Consider the following 11,229-nt stretch of genomic DNA (forward strand, 5'->3'; position numbering starts at 1 on the left):
GTACAAAAACCAGGAGTGTTCCAAGGGCTCACGGAGGGCGTGATGTATCCAGCGGCCCAACTGCTCCTCCACCAGTCTATGCAGTTGTTCCAGGCGTTCTCGACGTAGGGGCCATTGGTCGACCCACACCGGTTGTTGTGTTAGCCAGGTGAGTTTGAAGATGGGTTGCTGCCAGGCTCTGATCGGTTGTTCGATGGTCTCTGCATACAATTTCTCTGTTTTGGTTCTGCTGTGTGGACCGTACTTCCGAACTGTCCAAGCACGTCTCAACCCCATAGGGTGCACGGAACTGGAGCAATGAACGGAGCAGCACGGGCTACCTGTCCATCTGGTCCAATGATCACTCAAAGATATGCGCTCTGTTTTGGTCGCTTCCACAATCGTGGAAGCAGGGTCTGCTGTGGGCCATTCTGACGGCCAGGCAGAACTCTGGATTACAGAGACATCCGCACCAGTACCTACAAGTCCTGCAAAACAAGGTCCGTCAATGGTGCATGTTATCATTGGTTGTGTCCCCTTTATAGATTTTGTCCACAATACCTGCGGTTTTCCAGTGCTGTCAAAACCTTTTTTACCTGAATGTCCAGATTCCCCAGCAGTTTCCCCTTGAAAAGGTACAAGCTGTGTGATACGCTGTCCTGCCGGGATAACACAAGGAGGCACCGGTGTCCATGCCATGCTTTGAATTTCTCCACTGTAATCTGAATCAATGATTGCAGGTAAAACAAAAAGTCCCAGTTTAGTGGTTGATGATTTACCAATTAACAAGGCATGCATCCCTTTTTCCATCAGACCCCAAACTCCCGTCAGGATAAGAACTACGACAGTGGTTATTGTGACTGAGTGGGCAGCGGCCAGGTCCAGCCCCGCACTCCCTGCGGTGGCTGGAGTGAGGTCGCCCACCACACAGTGTGACACGGATTTATTTGACTGTCCGGGGCACACAGCCTCGCCCCCCGCCTCACGTTTCCCGAGCGATCTGATAAGGGCTGCCCATCAGCGATATCTGGAACGACATTCATTAGACCAACGTTTTCCTTTCCTGCAACGAGGACAGTCCCGGGGCGGAAGAATTTTTCTGTCTGCTTTTTTGGGGCAATCTCTCTTTAAATGTCCCAGAGCACCACAGCGATAGAACCTGCCTTGTCCTGACCTTTTATCCGATATCTTTAACGGTGCTGCGAGGGCATCAGCTAAAGCGTCAGCTTGGGGTCCTGTTGAGCCAATATCGACACGCTCTGACCATTTCAGCCAAAGAGGGAGTACGGCTTTTCATAGATTGCAATACGCGCTTACAATCATTGTTAGCATTTTCAACAGCCAATTGTAATAGCAACGGCCCTCTTGCATCATCGTTGTCGATCTGCCGCCCTGAAGTAGCTGGCAGACAATCTATGAAATCTGCATATGGCTCATCAGCTCCTTGCGGCACCTTAACAAAAGATTGAGGTCCTTCGCCCCTTGATGCTGGAATTCTTCGCACTGCCGGAAGAGCAATATGTCTAATTTGAGCATACGCTTCCCGCGTGAACTGTGCCTGCAGGAGCGGGTTACTATGAGCACCTTCTCCTGCCAATTGTTCGTATCCTATGGAAATCTGTTGATTTAAATTTGTATCGCGTTGCACAGTACATCCCTCCTTAAAGTCTGCATGCCACATGATGAATTGTGTAGGTGTTAACACCATTCTCATTAACGATTTCCAATCATGTGCAGCCAGAGTATGCGACTCTGCTATTGCCTCAAGTAAGGTTGTGGTAAAAGGAGAATGTATCCCTCCCTCCTTTACTGCTCGTCGCAGCTCCTTTATGGCATCATAACTAAGAGGCTGCCGAACCGGCTGCTGATTAGCTTGGTACATAATCAGACAGGCTAAGGCAATTTGCCAGTCACCATTCTGCAGTGCCGCTTTCTTACGCTCTTCCCGGATATTGCGCATTTCAGCACTCACAGCTGCATGACTAGCATTCACATCTCGCGGAGGAGGGAACAGATCAGGTTTCTTTTCAGAGCCTACTGAACCCACATTAAATAGATCTACCTCCGGAGAGGTTTTGTTATTAGCAAGCGCAGTATCAGGAAAAGAATTGATAGGTGGAACCCGAGGCAAATCTGGCGCGAGAGACTGCGGCAACGACAGCGACAGTAAAGGCGCGGAAGCAGGGTTTACAAGCCGAGGTCACAGGGGAACAGGAATACAGCACGGATTTTTCTGCACAGACCCGCAGCACGGAGTTCTCTGGGCTAACCCCGCCCCCCCACCAGTTTCTGGGGAGATGCCGTTGTTACCGAGGGACGCGCTCACAGGTTGAGGGTCTGGTAATGGGGGTGCCGACGCCTCAGGCAAAGAAGTATCAGTAGATTCTGTTGAAACATTTCTGATGGTTAGCATGATTTGTACCCAGGTGGCTAAGTTTTTGCAAGCTAGGCTGTCTCCTGCTGTGGCGGCCTTTTGAAGGCTTGCACCCGCTCCTTCCCAAGCCTCTAGTTGAAAAGTCCCATCTGCAGGAAATTGTGGATGATTATCACAAATCCACTCTAATAAAGGCATTAATTGTGGGCTGGTGACAGTCCTGCCCTGCGTTTTTAGCATTCTTCCCATTACGTCAATGCCTTGCATCTGCTCCGAGGATGTTTTCCCTCCCATGGTTCCCGGTTGCTCACCTGTATGCAGGTGATGAGCACGCTTTCTGATGTGTGGATCCTCAGTCCCGGTTTCTGGATGCCGGCCTTTGATTCAACTGGGCTGTGCCACCAGTGCGGGCTCTACTCAAGCCTCTTTTGAAGTCTCTGTCCCTGTTCGGGCGCCGTCTGTGGTGTATTACGGCACGCACTCACTCATGGTGCAAGTGAGACAAAGTGAGGGCAAAGTTTATTTTTACAAGCAGTGTTTTACACTCTTTACCCGGATGCTCTTTGTCTACGATTTCTATTCCTATAGGGCAACTATTAGCACAAGCTCTACCACCCCACCATTTGTCCAATCAGCTTCACGCTCCTGATTGACGTTGTAGCATTGTTCTTCATCACGTACTTCTTATTTTGTCCATCATACCGATGCTTCTCAGCACGTACTCCCGCTTTGTCCATTGTTCTCAGATCCTGTTCATTTCGATACATTCACCCATATTCCCAGCCGCATAACTCACTTCGCTACATTTGCTCACATCGAAACACTTGCTCACATTCGCATCCACTACACAAGGCCAGCAGCCATCTCTGGGGACCCGTCTGGAGCTGGCTGGGTGCTGCTGCTCGTGCTGTCCCGCGATGCAGCTGCAGCTGAAAGCCCTTCTCAGAGCCCTGAGTGCCCTCCTGAAGAGGGAGGGCCTTTGCCGTTGAGCCGGGGCATGCGGGAGGGTTGCAATGCCTGTCGGGGAAGGAGAGCTGTAGGTGGCCGGAACACGGCTAGCCGTCTTGTGCGCAGGGCGACTGGCCTGGCCTGGGTGCTGCTCATCGGGACGGCTGGGCCTGGCCGGCCCTCAGCGGGGCAGCGCTGGACTCGGGGACATACCTGGGTCCTCCTCGGGGACGTCTCTGCAGCTGGAGGAGGGCGGTGCGCCATCTCCGTGCTTGGAGGCCACCTGCACAGGAAGAGCAAGAGCACAGACAGGGGATGGAAAGGGTGTCAGCAGGATGCCCTGGAGAGCACCAGGCATCCCCCTGCCATACAGACCGTGGGCGCTGCCACTGCCTCCGGCGCCTCGGGATGCCCGGTGCTAGCAACGTGTGCTTGGCTCATCTGGTGCCAGGGGTCCCGAGCCAAGGGAAAAGTTGCTGCGTCCCCTCTGTCCTCCTCATCTGGGGCAAGGCGGGTGGTGCCAGCATCTGCCGCAGGGTTTTGAGGCACTGGAGGAGCCACGGAACCCTCATGCACTGCCAGGATGACCCTGGCTTTGCTGGCCCCTTCTTGACTCTCTTCAGACGAGGGTGCAGCCACGTTTTCTCCTTCCTTGCATGCCCCTGGGACAAGAGAGGTTGTGCTGGCCTCTCCCTGAGGCTCTGCAGCCAAGGGAGCCTCAGCGTCCTGAGGTGCTGCAGGTCTTCTTGCTGCCCTCGCTGCGTCCATGCTCTGCGCCAGGTCCCGCTGCTCTGCCGGCCGCTGGCCGAGTTCCTGGGTGGCAGCCACAGCCTCGCACACATCCTGGCTCGCAGTGCACTGGGCTGTGTCCAGCAGAGCCACGATGTCGGCACTGGGGCTGTGCAGGGCAGACGGCTGCTTCTCCACCTGTGCTGCCGTGGCCTGCTCATCGAGAGCAGGAGAAGCTGGTGCCTTTGCCACCTCTTGTGCCCTTGGAGCAAGAGGCGCGCTGTGCCCCTCTTCCTCAGGAGCTGTGCCCAGGGCAGGAGACACACTCTGCAGGGGCAGGGCTTCGCTGTCCTCCTCCTCCTCAGCCAAGGCCCCTGGCTCCCCCTATAAACACATGAGGAACAAGAAGAGAGCTAAGGAGAATTTCCGTCCTTTGTTGGACAAGGAGGGAAACAGTGACTCAGGCCGAGGAAGAGGTTGAGGTAGTTGATGCTGCCTTTGCCTCTGCCTGTAACAGAGCAGTTGTTCTCAGGATACCCAGCCCGCTGGGGTGGAAGACTGACGGGGAGCAGAATGAAGCCCCCATCATCCAAGAGGCAATGCTTTGCGACCTGCTACCGCACTTAGACACGCACAAGCCTATGGGGCCAGAAGGGACCCACCCAAGGGCACTGAAGGAGCTGGTGGAAGCGCTCACCAAGCCACTTTCCACCACTGCCCAGCAGTCCTGGCCAAGCGAGGAGGCCCCGGCTGACTGGAGGGCAGCACGCGTGACGCCCGTCTACAGGAAGAGCCAGAAGGAGGATCCAGGGAACTACAGAGGGATCTGGAGAGGCTGGATGGATGGGCCACACTTGAGGATGAGAGCGGAGGGTCCCCAGGGCGAGGGAGGAGGGTTGGGGCCATGGGCACCGTGTGTGGGCCCTACAGAGAAGCAGGGCTCGCTGGTGGCCAGGAGGGCTGGAGCTCTGCTGGGACGCTGGAGGGCTGCCCTGGCGTAGTCCCTGCTCGGCGACAGCAGGAAGCCTCTCAGCAGGGACAGCGAGGCCATGCTAGCCCCACTGATTCTGAGCCCCTTTGCTCACACAAGCCTCCTGCCAGTGCCACGGCCAAGAGTCCCAGCACGGGGGGAGCTCATTACCGTGGTCATGCTGATGCTCTCTAACGAAGAAAGTGAGCAGATGCTCCCACAGTCCCAGAATCTTGGTCTGAGGAAGGGATTCTCTGGATGCTCCTCTGGCAGTGTCTGGCCTAGGTGGAGGGCAAACACGCAAGAGCTGTTAGCACACAGCGCTGTTGCCAACACGCTTCCCAGACGGTGCCAAGAGCTGTCAGCTCGGCACGGCTCAGGCTGTGTTGGGGCCGGCTCCCAGGCCCCAGCAGTCCTGGCATTCGGGCACCACCCTGTCCCCCGCCCACAGGACCCCTGCTGCCAGCACACTGAGGAAAGGAATCCCGGCGCTGAGCCGGTTGTGCTCACTGGCCTCGACCCTGCCCAGCCCCGTGCGGCCCTTCGCTCACCGGTCTTCAGCGGCTCGACCATGGTTATCTCGTAGGGCTCCGGCGCAGAGCTGCTCTCCTGGGAAGCCCCCAGCTCCTCCCAGGCCACCCTGGGGCGGCTGGGGGGTCTCTTTTCCATCCTGTGAAATGGAGGAAAGTGGGGGCAGAGGGGGAGCAGCGGCCCCGTGCCCGCCACGCGCAGGGCACACACTGTCCTGCAGGGGACTGGGAAAGAGTGAGTGTTGCTGCAGCACATGCCAGTAGTGAGGCTTACAAGGGAGACCCAGAGCAAGATCTAGAGCAGGCTGAGGCCTCCTGATCCTGCAGGACAGCAGTGTGCGGCCAGAGCCTGCAAAGCCCCCTCCCACACCGTGCCCACAGTCAGGGAAGCTGCCCTGCTTCTAGGATGCAGAGCCAGCCCTGCCAGCCCAGGAGAAGAGGAGAGCCGGCTGCCAAAATCGCCCCCTGAGCCGACTGCAATGCCACAGCTGCCTCATGGAGGACCCCAAGCCTGCTACTGGCCTGGCTGCCGTGCAGGAGCCCGGGAGCGGCCAGCACCGCTTACCTGGTCTTGGCAAAGGGAGTGGAGGCGCAGTGGGTGGTGGTGGGGCTCTTCTTGGGGCTGGGGATTCTGGCAAAGGCAGAGCAGCACACGCATTAACTGCGAGGGTTTGCGTGATCGTAATGCTCTCGCCAGAGATGCACGCAACAACAGGAGCCAGGAGCTCCGAGGAGGTGAGGGGCTCTTGCCCTGCACAAGGTCACGGCACGGGGCTGGACCTCTCCCTGCCACCCTCCTCCCAGCCAGCGCGTGCGCACGGGCATGGGGCTACGTGGGCCCAGCTCCTTCCAACAGGCAGGCACGTGCTACCAGCCCTGTCCCAGATGCTGAGAGCAGGGGACAGGGGCCGGGAGACACCGGGCGCTCTCACCTCCGGTAGAACAGCAGGTAGGCCTGCTGGGCCAGGACCACTGAGATGTTGCTGGGGCGGACCAGGTCATCGTCCATTTGGTACCACTGCCCGTTGCTGGCCTGCGGAAGGAGAAGAGAGCAGGGGGTCGGGCTGTGTTCGGGGACCCTCCTGGCCTGAAGAGCAGCAGGAACAGCGCCCGCCAGCAGAGCCCCTCCCCCCAAAACCCACAGGCGGCCCAGGGCAGGCAAGGGGACTCTGCGAGAGCAGACCTCCACGCTTCTGTGGCAGAGCACAGCCTGCACCCCCCACCCACTGCTCCACACCACTCCATCTGCTGAGCACCCTCCTTCCTGTGCCTGACAGGGACCCACCAGCGGCCAGCAGCCCCCAGCCCAGACTGGAGCCAAGAGAGCGCCGCGGGCTCACCTTCACGTGGCAGTAGTAGTGCCCTGACTGGCTGCTGGTCCCAGCGTGCACCAGCACGGCATAGAGCCCATACACAACAGGATCCCCGTTCTCCTGGGACATGTAAGGGCGGACGTTCAGGAGCTGGGGATACGGCACGTTCTGCGGAGAGAGGACGCCTTGGGAGCCTGCACAGCAGATGGCTTTCTTGCTACAGCAAGAGCAGCTCAGTGGTCCTACGCGTCCCATCGCTCGAGGGAGGGGGACGCGCTCTCCCCAGGCAGAGGTCACGCTGAGGAAGATGCCATGATGAGCCAAGCTCCCCCCGCACCACACAGCTGGGGAGGGGCTGCAGGACTGCAGCAGAGCTCACGCTGTGCACAGGACCCCCTCCCACCCTGCCCTGGGCAGTGGGGCCTGGGGCCAGGAGACAGCCCCTCATCGGTGTTGCCAAGCACTCACCTTTGTGATTTTGCCTCCACCAAATTTAGCAACGCGGTTCAGCCTGAGCATGAGAACGTTGGAGGCTCGGTGGATAGTGAAGCCTTTGCTTGCTGACACTTTCTGCATGCACCTGGAGAGGAAGAGCTGGAGCTGTGTTCCACCACCCAGATGATTGCCAGCCCTGGCCAAGCGGCAAACCCCACAGAAACGACCCTGACGACCCCAAGCACCGCTCCAGGGCAGCTGCTCACGGCCACGTCTGCTGGCCCACGTCCTGCTCACGAGGGGAGGGAGCTGAGGAGTGGCGGGCTTCATCGCAGGCTTCCATGGCCACATACTTCACGGTGTGGCCACGGAGCAGGTAGAGAAGCCCTCCCGTAGAGCGACAGGCTTTCCACCTGCTTCCCACCAGCACACCCGCAGGCCCCTTCCCGCCCGCAGCCCCACACACTCACTTGGCACATGTGTAGGCGTTCTCCCCGCGCAGCACAGCCGGCCTCACAAAGTGCTCCAGCGCCTGCTCGAGGTTTGCGGCTTGCTGCAAGGACAGAGCAGAGGTCAGGGCACGAGCGGCCTGTCCACACGACAGACCAGCTCCCTGCCGAGATGCCGGCCCCAAGACAGAACCCAGAACATGAGCACAGGGCCACGGACGGCGCCAAACCTGTGAGCCGGCCACCAGCTAGCCGCTGGCCAGCATGCCGCGAGGGACGGCCCCACTGCCCCTCACCACCACAGAGCCCCGGCGGAGGAGTCGTGGCTCACGCTCAGGCAACGGGCACTGCTCTGCCCGGCACAGAAGGCAGCGCAACAACGGAAGCTGCTTCCCCATGGCCTGCAGCGTGCCTTGGCACTGGCAGGTGAAGGAGCCTTGAGAGCAGGCACGGGGCAGCTGCAGGAACATCCCCGCGAGAGCAGAGCTCCTCCCCGTCCCCGACCCTGCCGCACTACCTCGATCTCCAGCGTCAGGTCCAGGTACGGGTCATAGGTGTCCGAGACGCCCTTGCACAGCGAGCACTTCACTGCGACAGAAAGAGGAGTGAGCACAGCCTGGCACCACACCTGCACCCGCCACCAGCCCAGCGCAGCGCAGGCAGCTGCAGTATTCCTGCTCTGCGGGTGTGGGCTCTGGGATGGCAGCACCGCGATTCACAGCCTGGCAAGGAGGAAGGCTGGCAATTCCACGGTGCGCTGGGACAGCAAGTGCTGCTGGAAAGCTGGCAACACAGGTTCCTTTGCTGGTGGCAGCGAGCCGGGGACCCGCAGCCAACAGCCTTTTCCATGGCTGCCACAGGGGCCACCACCCACTGCTGCCGCAAGACTGAGCAACTGCAGACACCCAGCTGTGGGGAATTTGCACAGCTCAGCAATCTTCCCAAAGATTTGTACTGCAAGGCTGTCAGGGAAGCAGCAGCGCTGAGAGTCACAGGCCCAGGACCTGGCGGCCAGCACTCACCACGGGACCGCAGGTAGCCGCCAAAGATCTGGTGAACCAGCGTCGTGGCCTGGGTCTGGCGATCCAACCTAGAGACAGCAGCACCAGATCACGCACCACCCCTCCACAACGGCCGCCCCCGCCGGCCACCGCTGTCTTCTCAGCGCAGCTCCCCTGCGCGCTCCGGCCAGCCAAGGGGCTGCAGAGCTGCGGGAGCAGAGGGAAGTCGCAGCCTCTGCCAGGCTGCCCTCCCAGTGCCGGGGCTCACAGGGTGACACCGGGCTCCCACGCGCACCTTCCTCTAGAAGGAGCAGAAACTCCTGGCCGCAGCTCAGAGCTGGGCGCTGCACACAGAGGCCACGCAGGCTGCCCGGGACAGAGGGCCCAGGGGAAAGCTGCTCTCCCGCAGCCACAGAGCTGGGGCTGCCCTAGCAAGCACGCCTGCATTCCTCAACCACTGGGACAGCATCCAAACCCGTAGCAGCCTCAGCATTTGGGGACAGGAGCGCAGCTGTGCTGGGGCAGAGGGGTCAGGAGAAGGGAGAAGGCAGAGCTGTGTCACAGAGGGGCAGAGGGGGGCCATGCACCCCCAGGCCCCTGGAGGCAGCACCTCCCTCTAGGAGTCCCAAGTGGGGGACACGCTCACCCTACCGTCCCCTCCCGCGGGCGCAGGGGACCAGCGAGGGGGCAGCGCAGAAGAGCAGCCGTGGGCCGTCAGAGGCCCCACATACCTGCTAGAGCCATTCAGGCAGGCCTTCTGCATGGCATCAAGGGTGCAACACAAGAAATCATGTGCGTCCTCCTGCCTGCCGAACTGCATGTGCCAGGCAATCCCTGCAGGAGAGGGAGGAATCAGCCCCAGCACGTGATGCAACAGATGCAGACCTGTCCTCCCTCCCTCCCTCACTCCCTCGGGGCAGGGACTCGGGGTCTGAGCCCCCTCAACCCAAACCACACGACAGACTCATGCCGGCCACGGAGGAAGCTCCATGCAGCCCCTGGCAGGCTCCGTGAGTCACCTCTGAAGAGCCAGCTTGCCAAGACCCGCCCCGATCTCCCACCTTAGGCACCGCGCTCCTGCACGGTGACGGGAGGGGAGGGAAGGGCAGCCATCCTTACGCTTGAGGCCCTGATGATAGACACTGGCTTTATTGCTGTGCCGCTGCTGGAAAAAGCCTGGAACGTGTGCTTCTCCATAACACACAGCATGCAAAAGCCTCTTCGCTGGCCTGCAGCAGGAGAGAAGACAGGACGTCGGGACAAACCCCGGAGAGATGGAGGCAGGACAGGGGGCAGGGGACCTCCGGTCCAACATAGCTCAGCCGCGCTCAGTTTTCCCTAGGAGCTCTGTGCTCCGGTGCAGCTCGGGGGCATCCCGGGTGCACAGGGACCACCACACGCCACCCCAGCTGGCGCAGCCCGAGTCACAGTACCAGCCAGCGCAACCCCCCAGACGAGACACTGTCCACGTGGACGGAAAACAGGTCACAGGGACGCGCTGGAGGAGCCCAGCGCTCGGCCCTGAGGGGCAGATCCCAGCAGAGCCCTACGCACAGAGCTGCGAGCCCCGCGTGCTCCCCTTGGGCACAGCTGGGAGCGGTGCCCGCCGGACTCCCTTTCAAAGCCCCCCAGCAACAGCAGCTGCTGCCTGCACGCAGCCTTGGGCCCTGCCCTCACGCGCTCCCCGCAGGCAGGGGCTGTGTGGGACCCCCAGCTCAGCCCCCAGGAAGCCAGCAGACCCCCTTGGACCCATCTCAGTCCTGGCTACGCCCAGCTGAGACAAAGTCTCCCCGGACACAAGGATGACCTCTGGATGGAGAAACAGGCAGGAGGGAGCAGAGCAGGCGCATCCCGACACCCGCACGGCCCTGGCCAGAGCCATGCACAGAGGTGCTGAGCGCGGCGCCGGGAGCAGGACAGGCAGGCACTCCTCCTCCCCTGCCGCCCGCCGAGCCGGGCCTCCCCACTCACAGGTCTGGCTGTGCTCCCTGGAGAGCTGGTAGTTGGCGAGCGGCGGCGTGTGGGTCAGGCACTGCAGGCCGGCGTTGAGGAAGCAGGTGTTCCCCACGTTGTGCAGCCCGGCGCCGACTGGGTACATCTGCTCCCACTCCATGGAGAGGCGCTCCGCAGGGAAGAGCACCTTCTGGGGTGCGGGGATGCCATCTCCCACGCTCCCCGACTCACGGCCGCTGCCTGCGGAGAGAGGGGCGGTGAGCCGCAGGGCTGCGAGCGCGGGGAGGCTCCCCCTCGCCCTCTCTGCCTACCCTGCTTGCCGGGCAGCCCCTCCTCGGGGCCGCGCTGGCCGTCAGCGGCCTCGGCCTGGGGGCCGAGCAGCGGGTACTTGCCCCGCAGCCGCTCCCATGGGCAGGAGGAGCCGCGGCTGGCAGGCTCCCACTCCATCTCCTGCAGCAGCAACTTCTCCAACGAGGCAGCCAGCAGCCCACCCAGCTCCCCCTCCTCGCCCGCCTCCCTGCGGCCCAGCTTCAGCGCCTCCTCCATCT

This window comes from Chlamydotis macqueenii, chromosome 6 (genome assembly GCF_036417535.1).
Source record: "Chlamydotis macqueenii isolate bChlMac1 chromosome 6, bChlMac1.mat, whole genome shotgun sequence".
NCBI lineage: Eukaryota > Metazoa > Chordata > Aves > Otidiformes > Otididae > Chlamydotis > Chlamydotis macqueenii.